The following is a 21,078-nucleotide window of genomic DNA, read 5'->3' on the forward strand; positions in this document are numbered from 1 at the left end:
GAAAACTCTACACTCTGCTTGATAAAGCTCCGCCTCCTGGGCCCTGATTGTCAGTTCCCATGACAGCATGGCTAATTCATTCTGCTATCTACGGAAACACCGTTTACGGTAAGCAAACTTGCTTTTCTTTGAAGTCTAGATTACTTGCTATTGGTGCAAGCTTTTTCTTAAAATATCCGTGTGTTTGTTTTATAACATATCGTGGGAATAAGTTTAGTTTCAATGATCCTCTACATTTGGAGACTTTCTTACAGGACAAGAGTAGTGTAGGAGTTAATACTGACGACGACCAAACAAGGTACCGTATTTTTCACTCCATAAGACGCACTTTTTTTCCCCCAAAAGTGGGGGGAAAATGTATGTGCGACTTATGGAGCGAATATAAAAAAAAAACTAAAATCTAACAAAACCCCCCCACCCTCCTGACTCCCCCAAGACCTGCCAACTTAATTTACTACAACCCCCCCCCCACCCTCCTGACCCCCCCAAGACCTGCCAAAAGTCCCTGGTTGGTCCAGCGGGGGTCCAGGAGCGGTCCGGGAGCGATCTCCTGGGCTTGGGCCGTCGGCTGCCAGTAAACAAAATGGTGCCGACGGCCCTTTGCCCTTACTATGTCACTGGGACCGACCAATGGCAGCGGTAGTCCCTGTGACATAGTAAGGGCAAAGGGCCGTCGGCTGCCAGTAATCAAAATGGCGCAGACAGCCCTTTGCCCTTACTATGATTTATTTTTGATTTATGATTTATTTTTGATTTATGGTTCCTGATTTATGGTTCACAGTTACATTTAATTGAGTTTATGAAAGTTCTCTTTTAATAGTTTTCCTGTATACTTGTGTTAATGTATTCTGCCTTGAGGCGACTGTTTTAATGTATTTTGCCCTGGGAGGCGTCTGTTCAGTTCCTTGTAAACCGGTGCGATATGTATTGTTTACAGGAACATCGGTATATAAAAATAAATAAATAAATAAATACTATGTCACTGGGGCTGACCGCTGCCATTGGTCGGCCTCAGTGACATAGTGAGGGCAAAGGGCCATCAGTGCCATTTTGTTTACTGGCAGCCGACAGCCCAAGCCCAGGAGATCGCTCCCGGACCGCTCCTGGACCCCCGCTGGACCACCAGGGACTTTTGGCAGGTCTTGGGGGAGTCAGAAGGGTGGGGGGTTGTAGTAAATTAATTTGGCAGGTCTTGGAGGTGGGTCAGGGGGGTGGGGGGTTGTTAATTAATTTTAAAGGGTTGGGATGGGGTTGGTTTTTTTTTTTTTTGGGAAGGGGTTCCCAGAGAAAGACAAGTTTTCTGATCTGGGGAGTGGACCGAAATGGCCCTCCCCAGACCCGAAAACAAAATGGGGAGAAAAAAAAGCTATGCACTCCCCTAATTTGCTCCATAAGACGCACAGACGCCCAGGAACAGAGCAGGTTTAGCACAAAATTTTTTTTTTTTAAATTTCCCCCCTCTGAATCCTAGGTGCGTCTTATGGAGCGAAAAATACGGTAGATAAATTTCTCTCATTGAATCTTTATTAATATTGGATATTTTATGTTTCTCTCCTCCAATTATGGGTTAAGTAAGTGCAGAGATAAATATTATGGTATACATAATGTTTGGATAATGGCTTTCTGCATCTGCTATCTGTATTTTTTGTTTAAATTGATTTAAATGAAATTGAATAAAAAAAAAAAAAAAAAAAAGAGTTCACAATTCTTTCCTTCAGCAGTGACCCCAATATCTTTCCCACCACCGAGGTGAGGCTAACCGGCCTGTAGTTTCCAACCTCTTGTCTGCTCCCGTCGCTCTTCTCCAATCACTCGGCACCACTCCTGTTTCGAGGGACCTATTGAACAGGTCACACAGTGGTGCCGCCAGCACATCTCTGAGCTCCCTCAGTATCCTGGGATGAACCTAATCAGGCCCCATGGCTTTGTCCACCTTCAGTTTTCCTAGCTCTTCCCATACATTCTCTTCCGTAAACGGAGTTTCATTCATTCCGCTTCCCTCCAGTTTCTTGTTGACTAGTGTCAGTCCTTCTCCGGGGTCTTCTTCTAGTGAATACCGAACTGAAGTATTCATTTAATAATTCTGCCATTTCTTCATCTGTCTCCATCCATTGATCCTTTTCACCTTTCAATTTCAGTATACCACTTTGGACTTTTCTCCTTTCACTGATGTATCTGAAAAATGTTTTGTCACCTTGCTTTACCTCTTTGGCAATCCTTTCTTCTGCTTGAATTTTCGCTTTCTTCTAAATATTCCACTAAATATTCTTCCTTGTGTTCTCTTTGGGATTCTTTGTGTTCTTCTCTTTGGGATTCTTTATATTTCTTGAATGCTGTTCTTTTAGCCTTTATTTTGTCAGCCACCTCCTTTGAGAACCAGATAGGTCTCATTTTTCATTGCTTTTCTTTACTTTTCTAACATATAGATTAGTTGCCTTGGTAATTGCTCCTTTTAGTTTGGTCCACTGTTGTTCCACATCTCTCTCGATCTCCCAGCCTTCCAGTTCTTCCTCCAGGTACTTCCCCTTTTCATCAAAGTCCGTGTTTTTGAACTGCAAAACTCGAGTCTTCGTGCTACTTCTCCGTATCCTATTTGTGATATGAAACCATACTGTATGATGATCACTGGTGCTGAGGTGGGCACCCACCTGGACATTAGAGACATTATCTCCATTAGTGAGAACTAAGTCGAGTATAGCTCCCTCCCTCGTGGGTTCTATTACCATTTGTTTGAATAGAGCCCCTTGCAGGGCATCCACTATCTCTCTACTACTGTTAGATTCTGCAGAAGGGATTCTCCAGTCTACATCCGGCAGATTAAAATCTCCAACAATCATCACTTCTCCCTTCTTTCCCATCTTTTGTATGTCTTCAACTAGAGCTTTGTCAAGCTCTTCCATTTGATTTGGAGGCCTGTAAACTACTCCAATAGAAACGGAAGCCCCATCATCTTTTTTTAGGTCGGCCCATAGTGCTTCTTCTTTTCCCCATCTTCCTTGCAGCTCAGATGCTTAGATATTGTTTCTTACATAAAGAGCCACTCCTACCCCTTTCCTGTCCTCTCTGTCCTTCCTTCATAAGTTATAGCCCGATATTGCCGTATCCCAATCATGAGATTCCGTAAACCAAGTCTCCGTGACAGCAACAATGTCCAAGTCTGCCTCTATCATTAGGGCTTGCAGATCTGGGATTTTTTGACTAAACTACGAGCATGTGTGCTCATAGCTTTCCAGCTTTTCTCATTCTGGTTACAGCATTTCTTGGATTTCTTTAGTGTCTTATTTAGTTGAATTTTCTTATCCACTTCACCCTTTTCCTTTGCATTTTTTTTGTATTTCGGCAGAGACATTTCTGTATGCATTGGGTTTCTTCTTTTTTTCGGATATCACTTCAATCTCTTTCGCAAGATCTTCTTCAAAGACTAATACAGAGAAGGCTTTTTGCGCTTTGTAACTTGAAACAGTGTGTGTCTCCGCATCACAGGTCTGATTCTACCAGAGCCCACTGTAATTCTGTCTTTTGAGTTCCTTTATGCTCTATATGAGTGAGGGGGTAATCTTGTGGGCTGCACAGCTGTCAAGAACAGGAGTCTGTGGGTCACAGGTCTTGTCCTGCCTGAGCCCACTGTAAACCCCTTTTGTTTTGACTTTTGGTTTTTATGTGGTAATGTGGGATTAAATCCTGAATTATATAAAGTGGGTGAAACTTTCTTTATTGCTTCCAATTCAGCTGTATCTTCAGCCAGCTCTTTTTTCAAGGAAGATAGTTCTGAGCAATTAGGGCAAGCCCTACGTTTCCAGATGATTTCCCTGAGAATAAATGCTCCACAATGGTTACATTGGATAGTCCTCATTTTGTTAAATTTATCTGATGGATAACACCTAAGGAACAACCAAATTACCAGTTTATCTTGTTGCCAATTATGTATTTAGGAGTCTATATCAGAACAACAAACCTAGGGGTGGGTGGGTTAGAGGGGTAGGGTGGGAGGGAAGTAAACAATTGACAGAAACAGCAAAATGAAAAGCTTTGTAAAAAGGCTTAAGTTAAAAGAATTCTTAGCTCTGCCAAGTAAGTTGGACTGCAACCTCTCCCTTCTCTTTCAAAGCAGACTGGCTAGAAGCTGAGACTGATCACCTTCTATGATGCACTAAGTTAGCTTCTAAGTAGCTATTAAAAGCTGCCCTTAATTATTTTTTTGGTTGGTATATTGTATGATTTCTTTGGAACAGACTACCACACAACAAAGTTCCTCATGAGAGGCTTCTAGGAAAAGTAAAAAGTCATGGGATAGGTGGCGATGTCCTTTCGTGGATTACAAACTGGTTAAAAGACAGGAAACAGAGTATGATTAATTGCCTCAGGGATCTGTACTGGGACCCATGCTTTTCAACAATATATGTAAATGATATGGAAAGGAATATGACGAGTGAAGTAATTACATTTTTCAGATGATACAAAATTATTCAGAGTAGTTAAATCACAAGTGGATTGTGACAAATTGCAGGAGGACCTTGTGAGACTGGAAAATTGGGCATCCAAATAGCAGATGAAATTTATGTGGATAAGTGCAAGGTGATGCATATAGGGAAAAATAACCCATGCTTTAGTTGCATGATGTTAGGTTCCATATTAGGAGCTACCACCCAGGAAAGAGATCTAGGTGTCAGAGTGAATAATACATTGAAATCGTTGGCTCAGTGTGCTGCGACAGTCAAAAATGCAAACAGAATGTTAGGAATTATTAGGAAGGGAATGGTGAATAAAATGGAAAACGTCATAATGCCTCTGTATCGCTCCATGGTGAGACAGCACCTTGAATACTGTGTACAGTTCTTGTCGCCGCATCTCAAAAAAGATATAGTTGCAATGGAGAAAGTACAGAGAAGGGTGACCAAAATGATAAAGGAGATGGAACAGCTCCCCTGTGAGAAAAGATGAAAGAGGTTAGGACTGTTCAGCTTGGAAAAGAGATAGCTGAGGGGGGATGTGATAGAAGTGTTTAAAATCATGAGAAGTCTAGAATGGGTAAATGTGAATCGGTTATTTACTCTTTCGGATAATAGAAAGACTAGGGGGCACTCCATGAAGTTAGCATGTAGCACATTTAAAACTAATTGGAGAAAGTTCTTTTTCACTCAACACACAATTAAACTCTGGAATTTGTTGCCAGGGGATGTGGTTAGTGCGGTTAGAGCTGGGTTTAAAAAAGGTTTGGATAAGTTCTTGGAGGAGAAGTCCATTACCTGCTATTAATTAAGCTGACTTAGAAAATAGCCACTGCTATTATTAGTATCAGTAGCATAGGATTGACTTAGTTTTGGGTACTTGCCAGGTACTTACAGCCTGGATTGGCCGCTATTGGAAACAGGATGCTAGGCTTGATGGAACCTTGGTCTGACCTATGATGGGAGTGGCAGAAGGTGGCAAATGAAATTGGAATATTACCTCCAAACAATACAAGAAGTGAGAGGAGATGAAAACAAAAATCAGCTTAAAAAATTCCAGCTTAAGCAAAAGAGCAAAAAAGGTGACTGAAGAGCGGCAAACCAAGGGAGGAAAGCTAGAAAGTAAACACTACAAATGCTTGTATTCTGGGCAACAAAATCCTAGATCTGTAGGGCCTAATTATGGAGGCAGACATTGACATTGTTGCTAATATGGAGACTTGGTTCATAATTTGGGATATGACCAATAGTAAAGGGAGGACAGAATGGACAGAAAAGGGGGAGGAGTAGGACTTCATCAAAAGCAATATTGACGCAACCAAAATGCAAGGGACATAGGGTTTGGAAGAAGCTTTATGTGCTATCCCAAAAAAAGATGGTTCTTCCATTTACACTGATGTGGTCTATGGGCCTCTGACTCAAACTGAAGGCCTCGACTGAGATCTGGACAAAGACATCTAAAAGGAGGAAGGAAGGGTGAAGTGTTGCTTGTTAGAGATTTTAATCTACTGGTTGTGGATTGGAGTAGTCCTATTACTGAATCCTCAAGAAATAGAGTGATAATGATGCTCTTCAACGCGTTCTGCTAACAAAATGGTGATGGAACCGACAAAGGAGGGAGTGATACTCAACCTAGTACTTACAAAGGGGACAATGTCTTTATTGTCAGAGCAAGTGAGCACTAGCGATCATTGGACAATATAGTTTGGTATCACAGCCAGGATGGAGAGAAGTCGCATGAAGATCCAAGTCTTGAATTTCAGAAATACAGACTTTTGATAACATGGGAGTTCCTTGAGGAGTAGCTAGAAACCTGGGAGACGACGGGTGAAGTGGAACAACTGTGGACCAAATTAAAAGGAGCTATTTCAAAGGATACAAATCTCTGTGTAAGAAAAATAAACAAGATTAAGAGGAAAAATAAACTAATCTGTTTCTCAAAGGAGTTGGCTAATAAAATAAAGGCAAACCGAAGGGATTTCAAGAAGTATCACCCTATGTCCCTTGCATTTATTTATTGCACCCCTGTTTATTTGTAAACCAGCATGATGTGATCATTTCATGAATGCCGGTATATAAAAACCTTAAATAAGTATAAAGGTTCTCAAAAAGAGCAACATGGAGAAGAATATCTGGTGAAGCCGATGGAAACAAGGAAGGCAATCAAGAAAGCAAAAGGTCAAGTGGCAGAAAGGATTAGTAAAGAGGTAAAGCGAGTTGATAAAACATTTTTTTGATATATATTAGTGAAAGGAGGAAGACCCAAGATGTTACAGTAAAATTGAAAGGAGACTTGGGGAAAAGTGTGGAGAAAGATTATGAAATAGAAATATTAAACAAATACTTCAGTTTGGTGTTCACTAAACAGGTTAATGAAAATCTGTTATTTACCCTCTCAGATAATAGAAGGATTTGGGGGGTAGTCCATGAAGTTAGCAAGTAGCTCATTACAAACAAATTGGAGAAAATTTTTTTTCAGTCAATGCATAGTTAAGCTCTGGAATTCATTACCAGAGAATGTGGTTATGGCAGTTAGCGTAACTGGGTTTAAAACAAGTTTGGATAAGTTCCTAGAGGAGAAGTCCATAAACTATTAATCAATATTCCTTACACTATTAATCAATATTCCTCCAAAGAAAGCTTATACCTATATCAATTTCCCCCCCTATATCAATTTCCCCCCTGACTCAATTCCTTGGTCAATCTCTAATATCAGTTCTCCTTTTCAACGCCCAGTCCCTACAAAAGAAAACACATCATCTCCATGACCTCCTAACTGATTCCAACCCAGAAATCTGTGCCATTACCGAAACCTGGCTCAAACCCCAAGACATTGCTCTTATAAATCAGCTTCCCATCAACACCTACGACTTTTTCTCCATACCCCGCAACAAGGAAAGAAGAGGTGGCTTGCTCCTAGCGGCAAAAAAGGATTTTAAGCTTACATCCCATAAATGCAATCTTCCCAACCAATACGAAATTGGTTTCTTTAAATCTAAAGTTCTCCAAGTCTGCCTCATCTACACACCCCCGGGTCTACTAGAGAAAGATTCCTCTCCCCTGATTGAATTCTTTGCCAACACCCTCTCTCCAGATCTTCCCACTATCCTTCTCGGAGACTTTAATCTACATGTTAATGCCAACCCTCAATCTCCCGCATGCGAAGCCTTCCTCTCCTCCCTTGAAGCAATGGGCTTTATCCAAATCATACACGCCCCCACCCACAAAGCTGGACATACCCTAGATCTTATTTTCACCAACTCCCACATCCAAACCATCAATGCTCCAACATGTCTTGCTGTACCATGGACTGATCATTCCATCATCTAAACCACACTTGCACTACCCCCTCAGACCCCTTCCACCCCTTCCTCGCCCCTATACCTCAAATACCGCAAATCATGCTCCGTAGATTCCCTCACACAGGCTTGCTCAGAAATATCTAATCAACTTGACCTCTCCTCACCAGATAATGCCTTTACCTCCTGGAATGACCTCACTGTTAATATTGCTAACAACCTCTGCCCCATTATGACAAAGACTATCAAAACTGCCCATCCAAATAAAAAACCCTGGTACTCACCTGAACTCAAGAACCTCAAATCACGCCTTAGAACTGCAGAAAGGCGCTGGCGTAAACACCCCTCCCCAGCATACAAGACAAACTACTACCAACTCATGCATGAATACAGAAACACCATCCTCACCACTAAACGTGAATACTACTCTAAAAAGATACATGGTTTCCAATACAACCCCAAGGCTCTCTTTACATTGATCACTGACCATACCAACTCCTCTACTAAGCAACCCCAATCTCCCACCTCTAAGAATCGCTGCAATGAACTGGCATACTTCTTTAAAAACAGTTTCTTCCCTCACCGCACAATTTTCCCATAATTTCAACAAAGTGTCTCTTCCCCCTCTCAACTTCTCCGCTTCCATGTCTACCTTTGATCCATCCTCCTCCCTGGAAATAGAAAATATCCTGAAAAAAATGAAACCTTCCTCTCATCCTGCTGAAACTATCCCGTCTAAACTCCTTTCCATTCCCAAAGCTATTTCCAAACCTCTGTCTGACATATCCAACTGCTCCCTAGAACAGGGCACGGTCCCCAACCTTCTCAAGCAAGCGGTAGTTAAATCCATCCTTAAGAAACCTAACCTCGACCCCTCCTCCCTATCCAATTTTCGACCCATTTCCAATCTCCCCCTCCTTGCTAAAATCCTAGAAAAGCTTGTTAACGCTCGCCTCTCTGACTACCTTGAACTTCACAACATTCTACCCTCCACACAATATGGTTTTCGAAAGCATCTGACCACCGAGACCTTACTGCTCTCCCTCACTGACACCATTATCAAAGGAACTGATACTGGTACTTCTTACCTTCTTGCCATGCTGGACATCTCTGCAGCGTTTGACACTGTTAATCACACCATCCTTACCAATATCCTCAGTAGTATTGGTATTACTGGAACTGCACTCTCCTGGCTCAAATCTTACCTACAAAATCACCAATTCACAGTCCTCACTGATAATGAATCTGACGCTATTAGTTTAGATCAAGGCGTTCCCCAGGGCTCCTCTCTATCCTCTACCTTATTCAACATTTACATGCTTCCTCTCACCACCATCCTAACTAACCTTGGCATCAAACACTTCATCTACGCAGATGATGTGCAAATTCTCTTCCCCTTCTCTGACTCTATCCAGTCCGCTCTCCAAGCATGGGATTCATGCCTTACCGCCATTAACAAACTCCTCACTGACATGCATCTTGCCCTCAACCCTCAAAAAAGAGCTCCTTATCTCCTCTAAACTCCCTCTTCCGCCTGTTCCCCTATCTCACTCTTCCTCTACCTTCCACCCACACGCCCGCAACCTTGGTGTTCTACTTGACAACCAACTCTCCTTCAAACCCTATATCAAATCTCTCTTACGTGACTGCTTCTTCAAACTACAAACTATCAAAAAACTCAGACCCCTCCTACACTTCTCAGATTTTCGCACAGTACTCCAGTCTATCATATTCTCCAAACTTGATTACTGTATTGCCCTCCTCCTCGGCCTCCCCTCCAACCACCAAACCTTTGCAACTTCTACAGAATGCTGCAGTACGTATTCTTTCTAACACTAGAAAAGAGACCACATCACACCAACCCTCATTGAACTCCACTGGCTACCAATCCAATCACGTATCCTGTACAAAACACTATCCCTCATCCACAAGAGCATTACTAATGAAAACCTCCACTGGCTCTACCCCCCCTCTCCTTCCTCACTCCTCCACAAGACCCACCCGTCCTGCCCTTCAAGGAACTCTCCGCACTCCCTCTATCAAACCCTACAAACTGATCTCCACAATGAATAGGGCCTTTTCCCTTGCCGGCCCCACCATTTGGAATTCCCTCCCTCCAGATCTGCGCACAGAGACAACCACCCCTAAATTAAAAAAAAAAACTCAAAACATGGCTTTTTCTACAGGCCTACCCTTCCGCCAATCCTTCCACATGACTGTTAATCAGAAATCCTTATGGCTTTGTTCTCTGAATATTTATTGTAAATTCCTGTAAATTTTTGTAAACTAATTTTTCTCATTTGATTATTGTTTCTTGTTTCCATTATGAACTATAGTTTCCGTTTCCATGTAAAGGCTTTTTGCCTATTAGTTCTAAGTTAATTGTAAACCGATATGATGTGCAAATGGTTGTTGGTATATAAAAATGCCAAATAAATAAAAATAAAAATAAATATTTAATGTTTCGCTACTTGTGATTTGGATTGGCCACTGTTGGACACAGGATGCTGGGCTTGATGGACTCTTGGTCTGACCCAGTATGGCATATCTTATGTTCTTATGTTCTAAAAAAGACTAGAGAAGTACCATTGCTGGTTGACAAGAGCATGGATGGGAGTGGAGTAGACACAACCTGTTTATAGAAAAAATATGGGAGGATCTAGGAAAACTGAAAGTAGACAAGCCCATGGGGCCATATGGGGGGTACATTATAGGATACTAAGGGAACTCAGAGATGAGCTAGCGGGTCCACTGAAAGACCTGTTAAATCCCTGGAAACAGGAATGATGCCACAAGATTGGAGAAGAGCAGTTGTGGTCCCACTTCACAAGGGTGGTAGCAGAGAGGAGGCGGTAAACTACAGGCCGGTTAGCCCCACCTCGGTAGAGGGAAACTTAATGATGACTTTGCTGAAGGAGAGGATTGTGAATTATATTCAGTCAAATGGGTATCTAGATCCAAAGTAGTATGGATTCACCAAGGGAAGGTCCTGTCAGGCAAACCTGATTTTTTTTTTATTGGGTAACTAGAGAATTGGATCAAGGAAGAATTGAGATTACAAAAAGAATACACAATGTTTAAACAAGACCTTAAAACCTGGCTTTTTAAAGGAGCTTATGATAAGTGAGGATTAAATGGCAATTATGAATAGAAAACAGCTTCACAAATGGGCAATCTTAAGTTTTATTTTTAAAATTTTTATTTTCATTTGATCAACATTTTATCTATTTTATTTTTATTTATTGCCTTTTTTATACCGAAGTTCATTCACAATACATCGGTTTACAACAATATAAAAGCATAGGAATAACAAAATACGTTGCATCTTAAAAATTCAGAAATAATTAACTATGTGCAGTAAAATAAACTTAACAAGAACATCCATTTTAGATATTTAATTGGATGCATCTTATTTTTACTTTTTAATTTGTATTTTTTTTTGTTTTTGTTTTTTTTTTTTCTATACCGGCATTCGTGAAAATGTCACATCAAGCCGGTTTACAATAAACAATGGGGTGATAACCGTAACAGAGAACGAGATAATATGTACTAAACATACTATAGATGCAGTTACAATAAAACAAGGAGTTGTACAACTAGGAGCAAGAAGAAGAAAAGATAGTAACTTTAACATAGTATATTAACCCGTAAAATGGTAGACTTTCCAAAAAGGGAAGTGTGTGATTTACAATGAATTGATCAATTCAAATAAATGTAGTTTTTAACAATAAAGAAGAGATCAGAAATAATGAAAATTCTGGATGTTTATAATGCTTAGGGTAGGTTGCCAGGATGGTTGTAAAAAGAAAGTTGTTGCTTGGAGGTTGAATGTTGGAGAGAATTGGGTTTAATCTGAGTCTGGGAAGGCTTGTTTGAAAAGCCATGTTTTGAGTCTTTTTCGGAATGTCAGTAAGCAGGGTTTTAATTTCGTATTTATTGTATTGTAAACCGTTAAGATTGTATATTTTTACAGATTGACGGTATAGAAAACCGACAAATAAGGAAGTGCGCTTGATGTGATTTACTTGGATTTCAGCAAAGCTTTTGATATGGTCCTGCATAGGAGGCTCATGAATAAAATGAGCCCCTTAAGTGTGGGCACCAAGGTTCTGGAGTGGATTACAAACTGACAGGAGACAGCATATAATGGCAAATGGAACTGTGGTAACGTGGCCCGTTTAGTTTAGGGAACAGCCAAGAGAAATAAGGAGGCAGACTCTGGCCTCTTTCCTTAGATACAAATTTATTTACAGTGAGAAAACAAAGCGCAAAACAAATGCAGTTCTGGAAGCACTCAGACATTACATATTTATTTGTCTTTATTTTACTGATTTATATACCACCTGTCAACCTTTTCCCAAGTGGTTTACATATTACACTCATAATTTATAGATAAAACAAACAACTGATAAAACAAAAATAATAAAACATAGAACAATGTAAAATACAATTTTAATAAATAACCACCATAAAATCAGCAAAGTATGAAAACAGAGACATGGCCAAATCAAATCAAGACAGTAAATCAAATCAGAAGATAACTGGTCAGGTTGCCCTATTTTTTTAGCCATTAGTATTTCATTACTCAAGTATAGGCTTTTTGAAACAAATATGCATTTACCATCTTCCTAAACATAGCAGGTCTTCGCATATACTCTGTTCCTATCTGCTCCTCAGGGTGTCCCTAACTTTTCTGGGCCCTGATTCCTTATAGTATGGTGAGAGGAACCACCCTTTATCTAGAATCCCTTGTCGGGCTGATCCTTAAGGAGGACAGGGCTAGATAACTGTGGCAGGTCCCTTAAGGTGGTCTAAGAGCATTTCCTGTATACTCCCTCACAGGAACCTGCTCTGATGAGAGAACAATATTAAGTGGAGTGCCTCAGGGATCGGTTTTGGAATTGTGTTCATTGTCTTCGATAGTGACATTGCAAGGGGTTAGAAGGAAAAGCTTACCTTTTTGCAGACGATCCAGATAGCTTACATTATTTGAATCATGTAACTGAAAATTTATTGGTACCTACTAGCTAATTTATAATCCAAACCAGACTTATTTATGTGCCTATCTGTAAACTGTTGTGATGGTATACCACTAAACGACGGTATAGAAAAGTTTTTAAATAAATAAAATAAATACCAAGATATGCAACAGAGTGGACACACCTGAAGGAGTAGAGAGAATGGAAAGGTAGAGTGGTTGAAGATTTGGGAGTTTTGATTCAGTGCCAAGAATTGCAGAGTCATGCACCTGGGGTGTAATCCAATGACGTGTTTATCGGGTTGAAAGACAGGTGTTGTGGACCCTTGGGCTGTAACACACTACAGCAGGTGGACATACCCCAAGGCGGGACTGACTTGAGCTTCGCCTTTGCCAACTGTCTCCCCCCACAGGTTGAGCCCTTGGGTTCTGTCAGCTGGCAGGTTTAGGTGGGTCTCTGGTGTCATCGAGGAAGTGAAAGTCAAAGTCCAAGCAAGGATCGGGGCTGGCAGCAGACAACATAAACAAGTAGACAGGCCAAGGGTCGATATGGGCGGCGGATAATGAGCAATGGTTCCAGGTAGGGGTTCAGGTCCAGGCAGCAATCCAGGGTTCAATTCTAAGCTGAGATCAAGCCAAGGACAATCAAGATAGATAGGACCAACAGACAAGCAAATGATACAAGACCAGGAGGGCAACAGGAAACTCGAAAAGCAGGGCAGAATACGGAAGGGAACAGGAACAAAGTATAGATAAGACACAAGAAAGGAAACATTCAAAGACCAACAAGATCAAGCAGAACAAGGAATGGCAACATGCATCAAGGAGCAGATCACTTAGGAGACCTGTTGCCGAGACGAGGGACTGCTCCTCCATTGGGACCTTATGGGGGAAAATCTGGTGATGTCATCTAAGGGCACTGTGGCTGCCTTCCTCCTGCGGGCACTATAAAAAGGCTCAGGTAGGGCCCGTGCATGCTTAGAGGCAGCCAGAAGGGTAGGCAAACAGGCAGTGAGTGGACCACGTAGTGTGGCTGAAGACATGGGGTTCCTGCTGCAGGAAGCCTCGGGCCATGTTGGGAGTTGCCAGTGGTGTTGGGTGAGTGAGGCAGCTCGCAGGGTGTCCCGTGAGCCAACAAATGTAGCACTGAAAGAGGGACCATGGAGTGATTGTGTCTGATGATCTGAAGGCAACAAAGCAATGCAACAAGGCGGTAGCAAAGCCAGAAAGATGCTGGGCTGCATAGAGAGAGGAATAACTAGCAAAAGGGAGGTGATAATGCCCCTGTACAGGTCTTGGGTGAGGTGTTAAGTTCTGGAGACCATATCTCAAAAACAATAGAAACAAGATGGAAACACTCCAAAGGAAGGCGACCAAAATGGTGTGGGCTCTGTTTCAGAAGACCTATGAAGAGAGGATGAAGGATCTAAATATGTGTACCCTGGAGGAGAGGAGTTGCAAGGGAGATATGATATGGACCTTCTGATCCTGAATGGTATTAATGATGCAAAAACATCCAATCTTTTCCATTGGAAAGAAATCTGTAGACCTAGGGGTCACGATACGCAATTCCAAGGGGGAAGATTCAACCAATATTAGGAAATATTTCTTCATGGAGATGGTGTTAGATGCCTGGAATGCCCTCCCAGAAGAGGTGATAAACACGAGAACAGTAAATGAATTATGGTACACTGTAAATCCCTAAAGGCTTGAGATTAGAAATGAAGAAGGGAGTGGTGTAACATTTTTGCAGTTTACTGCAAAACGGCAGTTACCACCATAAAAAAGTTGCTGGGCAAACTGAATGGATCATTTGGTCTTTATCTGCCATTGTTACTATATTTTACTATGCAAGTTATTATAAAACATTATTTCTTAAACTTTCCTGAGATTTTTTTTTGAGTATTCTGTAGCCAAAGACTTTTAACTAGGACTACTATTTCTTTTAAAAGGGGCACTTAGAGAATATAAGGCCATCGCGGAAAGATTAAATTATTTCTTTGCTTCGGTGTTTACTGAAGAGGATCTTGGGGAGGTACCCGTACTGGAGAAGGTTTTCATGGGTAATGATTCAGATGGACTGAATCAAATCACGGTGAACATAGAAGATGTGGTAGACCTGATTGACAAACTGAAGAGTAGTAAATCACCTGGACCGGATGGTATACACCCCAGAGTTCTGAAGGAACTAAAAAATGAAATTTCAGACCTATTAGTAAAAATTTGTAACCTATCATTAAAATCATCCATTGTACCTGAAGACTGGAGGATAGCTAATGTAACCCCAATATTTCAAAAGGGCTCCAGGGGCGATCCGGGAAACTACAGACCGGTTAGCCTGACTTCAGTGCCAGGAAAAATAGTGGAAGGTGTTCTAAACATCAGAATCAAAGAACATATAGAAAGACATGGTTTAATGGAACAAAGTCAGCATGGCTTTACCCAAGGCAAGTCTTGCCTTACAAATCTGCTTCATTTTTTTGAAGGAGTTAATAAACTTGTGGATAAAGGTGAACAGATAGATGTTGTATACTTGGATTTTCAGAGGGCATTTGACAGTTCCTCATGAGAGGCTTCTAGGAAAAGTAAAAAGTCATGGGATAGGTGTCTATGTCCTTTCGTGGATTGCAAACTGGCTAAAAGACAGGAAACAGAGTAGGATTAAATGGACAATTTTCTCAGTGGAAGGGAGTGGGCAGTGGAGTGCCTCAGGGATCTGTATTGGGACCCTTACTTTTCAATATATTTATTAATGATCTGGAAAGAAATATGACGAGTGAGATAATCAAATCTGCAGATGATAGAAAATTGTTCAGAGTAGTTAAATCATAAGCAGATTGTGATAAATTGCAGAAAGACCTTGTGAGACTGGAAAATGGGCATCCAAATGGCAGATGAAATTTAATATGGATAAGTGCAAGGTGATGCATACAGGGAAAAATAACCCATGCTATAGTTACACAATGTTAGGTTCCATATTAGGTGCTACAACCCAAGAAAGAGATCTAGGCGTCATAGTGGATAACACATTGAAATCGTCGGTTCAGTGTGCTGCGGCAGTCAAAAAGCAAACAGAATATTGGGAATTATTAGAAAGGGAATGGTGAATAAAACGGAAAATGTCATAATGCCTCTGTATCGCTCCATGGTGAGACCGCACCTTGAATACTGTGTACAATTCTGGTCGCCGCATCTCAAAAAGATATAATTGCGATGGAGAAGGTACAGAGAAGGGTGATCAAAATTATAGAGGGAATGGAACAGCTCCCCTATGAGGAAAGACTAAAGAGGTTAGGACTTTTCAGCATGGAGAAGAGATGGCTGAGGGGGATATGATAGAGGTGTTTAAAATCATGAGAGGTCTAGAACGGGTAGATGTGAATCGGTTATTTACTCTTTCGGATAATAGAAAGACTAGGGGGCACTCCATGAATTTAGCATGTGGCACATTTAAAACTAATTGGAGAAAGTTATTTTTTACTCAATGCACAATTAAACTCTGGAATTTGTTGCCAGAGGATGTGTTTAGTGCAGTTAGTATAGCTGTGTTTAAAAAAGGATTGGATAAGTTCTTGGAGGAGAAGTCCATTACCTGCTATTAATTAAGTTGACCTAGAAAATAGCCACTGCTATTACTAGCAACGGTAACATGGAATAGGCTTGGTTTTTGGGTACTTGCCAGGTTCTTATGGCCTGGATTGGCCACTGTTGGAAACAGGATGCTGGGCTTGATGGACCCTTGGTCTGACCCAGTATGGCATGTTCTTATATTCTTATAATGAGGGTTTGTTTTGCACTTGGCCGTAGCATTCCTTTTTCTCTCTTCCCCTATTAGGCAATACTCTATAAATGTAGACATGAGACATGTGGGTGGGAAAAGAAACAAGTAGACCGGTGTACCACACTCTCAAATAGCAGAACAGTATGATTGTAAAACTCTGACTGTCAAATAGCAAATATACTTCAAAGGGCGACCAAAATAAGTGGCATGGAATGGCTGCCCTATGAGATAAGGCTAAGGAAGTTAGGGCTGCTCAGTTTGGAGAAGAGATGACTGAGGGAGGGATATGATAGAGGTCTACAAAATTTATTTTATTTATTTATTTATTTAAAACTTTTTATATACCGGCATTAGTAAGCATACATCATACCGGTTCATACCTGTTCACATTGTAACTGAAAGGCTGAAATTACAATTAACAGGGAGGGGAAACAGGGAGGAATATACATAGAGCAGAAGGCAATGAAATAGAAGCATTAAAAACTGTAACAGGCTATTTACAGGTCTGAATATACAGGCTTAAAAGGGTTGCTTACAAGGTCTATATACTTACAAGGGCCCAAGGGTCTATATACAAAAGGTTCAAAGAAGGTAAGGTAAGGGCTGGAGGGGGAGGGGAGAGGTTCAAAGGAGGTTCAAAGAAGGTATGGGCTGAAGGGGAGGGGGTGAAGATTAGACAGGGTAGGCTTGTTGGAAGAGCCATGTTTTAAGTTTTTTTCTGAACTTGGAGTAACATGGCTCAAGCCTTAGCGTGGTAGGGAGGGCGTTCCATTGTTTAGGACCTGCAATGGATAGTGCGCGATCTCTGGTGGAGGAGAGGTGGGCTTTTTTTAGAGGGGGTATGGAGAGGGTACCTATGTTGACAGAACGAATAGGTCGGTCAGAACGTATAGGACAGAAGGGTTCATCCAGCCAGTTGGAGTTGTGAGAGTGGATAGATTTGTGTAATATAGTTAAGACTTTAAAGAGAATGCGAGATGCGATGGGGAGCCAGTGGAGTTCTTTGAGTATGGGGGTGATATGATCGGCTTTCTGAGTGTTGGTGATAACCCTGGCAATTGCATTTTGGAGCAATTGTAAGGGTTTGGGAGTGGAGGAGGGTAGACCGAGGAGGAGGGCATTACAGTAGTCAAGCTTTGAGGAAAGGGTAGCTTGGACGACAGTACGGAAATCATGATAGTGGAGGAGGGGTCTGAGCTTCTTCAGAATACTGAGCTTGAAGAAACCTGCTTTGAGGATGGAGTTGATCTGTTTTTTTAGATTGAGTTGTTGATCAAGAATTACCCCAAGGTCTCTTACAGTAGGTTGGGATGCTATAGTATTGAAAGCTGGGTCATTAGAGATCAGGGGTTTAGGGGGGAGGTGGGGAGAGATGAGGAGCAGCTCTGTTTTAGCGGAGTTTAGGGCGAGGTGGATGTTGGTGAGGAAATCGTTTATGTTGGCAAGACATGTGTTCCAGAATGCGAGGGCGTCTGAGAGAGAGTTGTGAATGGGAATGATGATTTGCACGTCATCTGCATAGAGGTAGAATTTGAGGCCGAGTTCTGTGAGGAGCTGGCATAGAGGTGTGAGATAGATATTGAAGAGGGTAGAGGAGAGGGAGGAACCTTGGGGAACACCTTGAGCCAGGGGGTAGAGTGTGGAATTGGCGTTTCCTATCGTGACAGAAAACTTTCTGTTAGATAAATAGGATTTAAACCATAGCAGGGCTAGGCCTGAGATGCCTATTTCGGTCAAACGGTTGATGAGGAGGTTGTGATTGATGGTGTCAAAGGCAGCTGAGATATCGAGGAGGGCGAGGAGGTAACAGTTGCCTTGGTCCATGCCTATGAGCAAGTGGTCAGTGAGGGAAAGCAGGAGTGTTTCGGTGTTGAGGTGCTTACGGAAGCCGTATTGGGCTGGGTGTAGTATATTGTTGTTTTCTAGATATTCTGTAAGTTGGATGTTCACAATCTTTTCCATAATTTTGGAGAGGAAGGGCAGGTTAGAGATGGGGCGAAAGTTGGCGGGGGTCTTTAGGGTCTAATGCTGCGTTTTTTTTAGGAGGGCTTAACAATTGCTTGTTTGAGGGCATCAGGGACAGAGCCTGAAGAGAGGGAGGAGTTTATAATGTCGCAATGGGTTTGGATATCGAATTCGGGATGGAGAGGAGGGATTTTGTGGGGATGGTGTCTGAAGGGTGGGATGCAGGTTTGAGTTTTCTGAGGATAGATTCCACTTCTTTGGAGGAAGTAAGTTCGAGGGTTAGGAGGGTGGGTGTAGGGGGAAGGTTGGAGGGAGGGGAAAGGGGGGTTGAAGGGGATGGGAGTTGAAATCTACGGAGGATGTTAGTGATTTTTGCGAGGAAATATTGGGCGATTTCTTCGCTCTTGGCGGTGGCTTCATTTTCAGGGATAGCAGGCTGGGAGGACTTGGTGAGGTTGGCAACATAATTGAAGAGGGCTTTCGGGTTGTACATGTACTGGTGGATCTTGGAGGCATAGAAGTCTCGTTTAGTTTTGAGGGTGGTTATTCTATTGTGGTGAAGGGCGGATTTGTAGCTTGAGGCGAGTTGGGGTGAGGGGGCTCTACGCCAGATTCTCTCTCGCTGCCTAAGGGTATGTTTTAAGGATCTTAATTCAGTCGTGTACCATGGTTGATGGTTTTTTGTGGATTGGGGTAGATTACGTCTGGTGATGGGACATAGTTTGTCAGCGATTTCTAGGGTTGTGCTGAACCAGGATGTGATGGCAGTTTCTGGAGTGGAGCAGTCAAGGATAGTGGAGGCGTTGGAGATAGCAAGAGCTAGTTCATCTCCTGAGCAGGATTTTCTAAAGGTAAAGGTTGTGTTGTTTGTGGGGGTAGGGGTGGTGGGGAAGTTAAGGGTAAGCATGGCTTCTATGAGGAAGTGGTCCGACCACGGTACCGGGGCAGGTGGGGGGGTGGGAAGATAGGAAGTAGTGGTTGACGAATATGAGGTCCAGGAGTGTCGGCTTGGTGGGTAGGGGAGGCAATGATTTGTCTGAGTGCTGTGAGGAATGTCTCACAAGAGGGGGTAAGGGGGGGTGGCATCAGCATGGAGGTTGAAATCTCCTAGGATGATGGAAGGAATTTCAGTGTTGATGTTGGGATAAGAATTCGATTAAGGGGGAGGGGTCCCGTTCAATGGAGCCAGGAGGGGCATAGATAAGACAAATCTGTAGCGAGGGAGACTTAAAGAGGCCAATTTCTAGTTTGGTGGGAGAGGTGGAGTGGGTGAGTTTGAGATTGAGGTGCTTCTTGAAGGCTAGGAGGATGCCGCCTCCTTTTTTCTTGGGTCTTGGAATGGATAGGAATTCGTAGGAGTGGGTCGGTAGCTGGTTCAAGAGGACTGTGTCGGTTTCTTTGAGCCAGGTTTCCGTGATTGCACAGACGTCTGGGTTGGCATCAATGAGGAGGTCATTAGAATGGGGGTTTTTTTAGAGAGTGATTGGGCATTGAACAAAATGATAGAGAGGGTAGTGAGTCCTAGAAATTGGTTGAGGGGGGTCGAGAGGATGGGAAGAAGGGACTTGTAAGACTTGTAAGAATCATGAAAGGACTTGAAAAAGTTTATGTAAATTGATTATTACTCTCTCAGATAATAGGACTAGGGGGTTCTCCATGAAGTTAGCAAGTAGCTTATTTAAAACAAGTTGAAGAAAATTATTTTCACTCAGCGATAGTTAAGCTCTGGATTATTGCCAGAGGATGTGGTTATAGCAGTTAGTGTAACTGGGTTTAAAAAAATTTTGGATAAGTTCCTAGAGGAAAAGCCCATAAACTGCTATTAATTAAAGCAATAGTAGCTTGAGATTTCTCACAGGACAAGCAGGATGGTAGTCCTCACATATGGTTAACATCACAGGATGGAGCCCAATCACGGAGCACTTTTGTCAAAGTTTTTAGAACTTGACTGGCACTTACTGGGCATGCCCAGGATGGCACTAACCCTGCAACCAGCAGGGGTTCCCCTTCAGTCTTCTTTTTCCATGCAGCAGTAGCCACACATTAAGGAGCTCTTAGAGATTCCTGACAGGAATTTCCCACAGAATTACTTCAAACTTAATACCCCACAGGGGTCCCCCTCTTGAATTTTTACCTCCACGGTACTCCGGTAAGTTTTTTACTCGATTTCGGTCGATTCCCGTCGAGTTCGGCCTCGCGGCCTACTGGCCATCAACCGCACCACGGCTCAATTTTTTCAAAGGCCATGGTGTCGGGGTTCCATCAGTGCCCTGACTGCGCTCACACCATGTCCATCACAGACCCCCATAAAGTCTGTGTAATGTGCCGCCTAGGGTGAGCATTATTTCTGACTTGCACCAAATGTGCCTTAATGACACCAAAAGGTCGCAAGGCCAGAATGGAGAAAATGGAACTTCTCTTTTCGGTCTCAAACTCCGACGCCGTCCATAGCTTTGTTCGTCCAAACCGGCGCCATTCACGTCGCGTCAGTATCTGGCACTGGCCGGTGACCGTCCAGCGTCGACGACTTTCCGGCCATCGACAACCTCTGCTCCCCCTCAGGACCTAGGGGATCATAAGAACATGCCATACTGGTCAGACAAAGGG

This window comes from Rhinatrema bivittatum, chromosome 4 (assembly GCF_901001135.1).
Source record: "Rhinatrema bivittatum chromosome 4, aRhiBiv1.1, whole genome shotgun sequence".
Classification (NCBI taxonomy): domain Eukaryota; kingdom Metazoa; phylum Chordata; class Amphibia; order Gymnophiona; family Rhinatrematidae; genus Rhinatrema; species Rhinatrema bivittatum.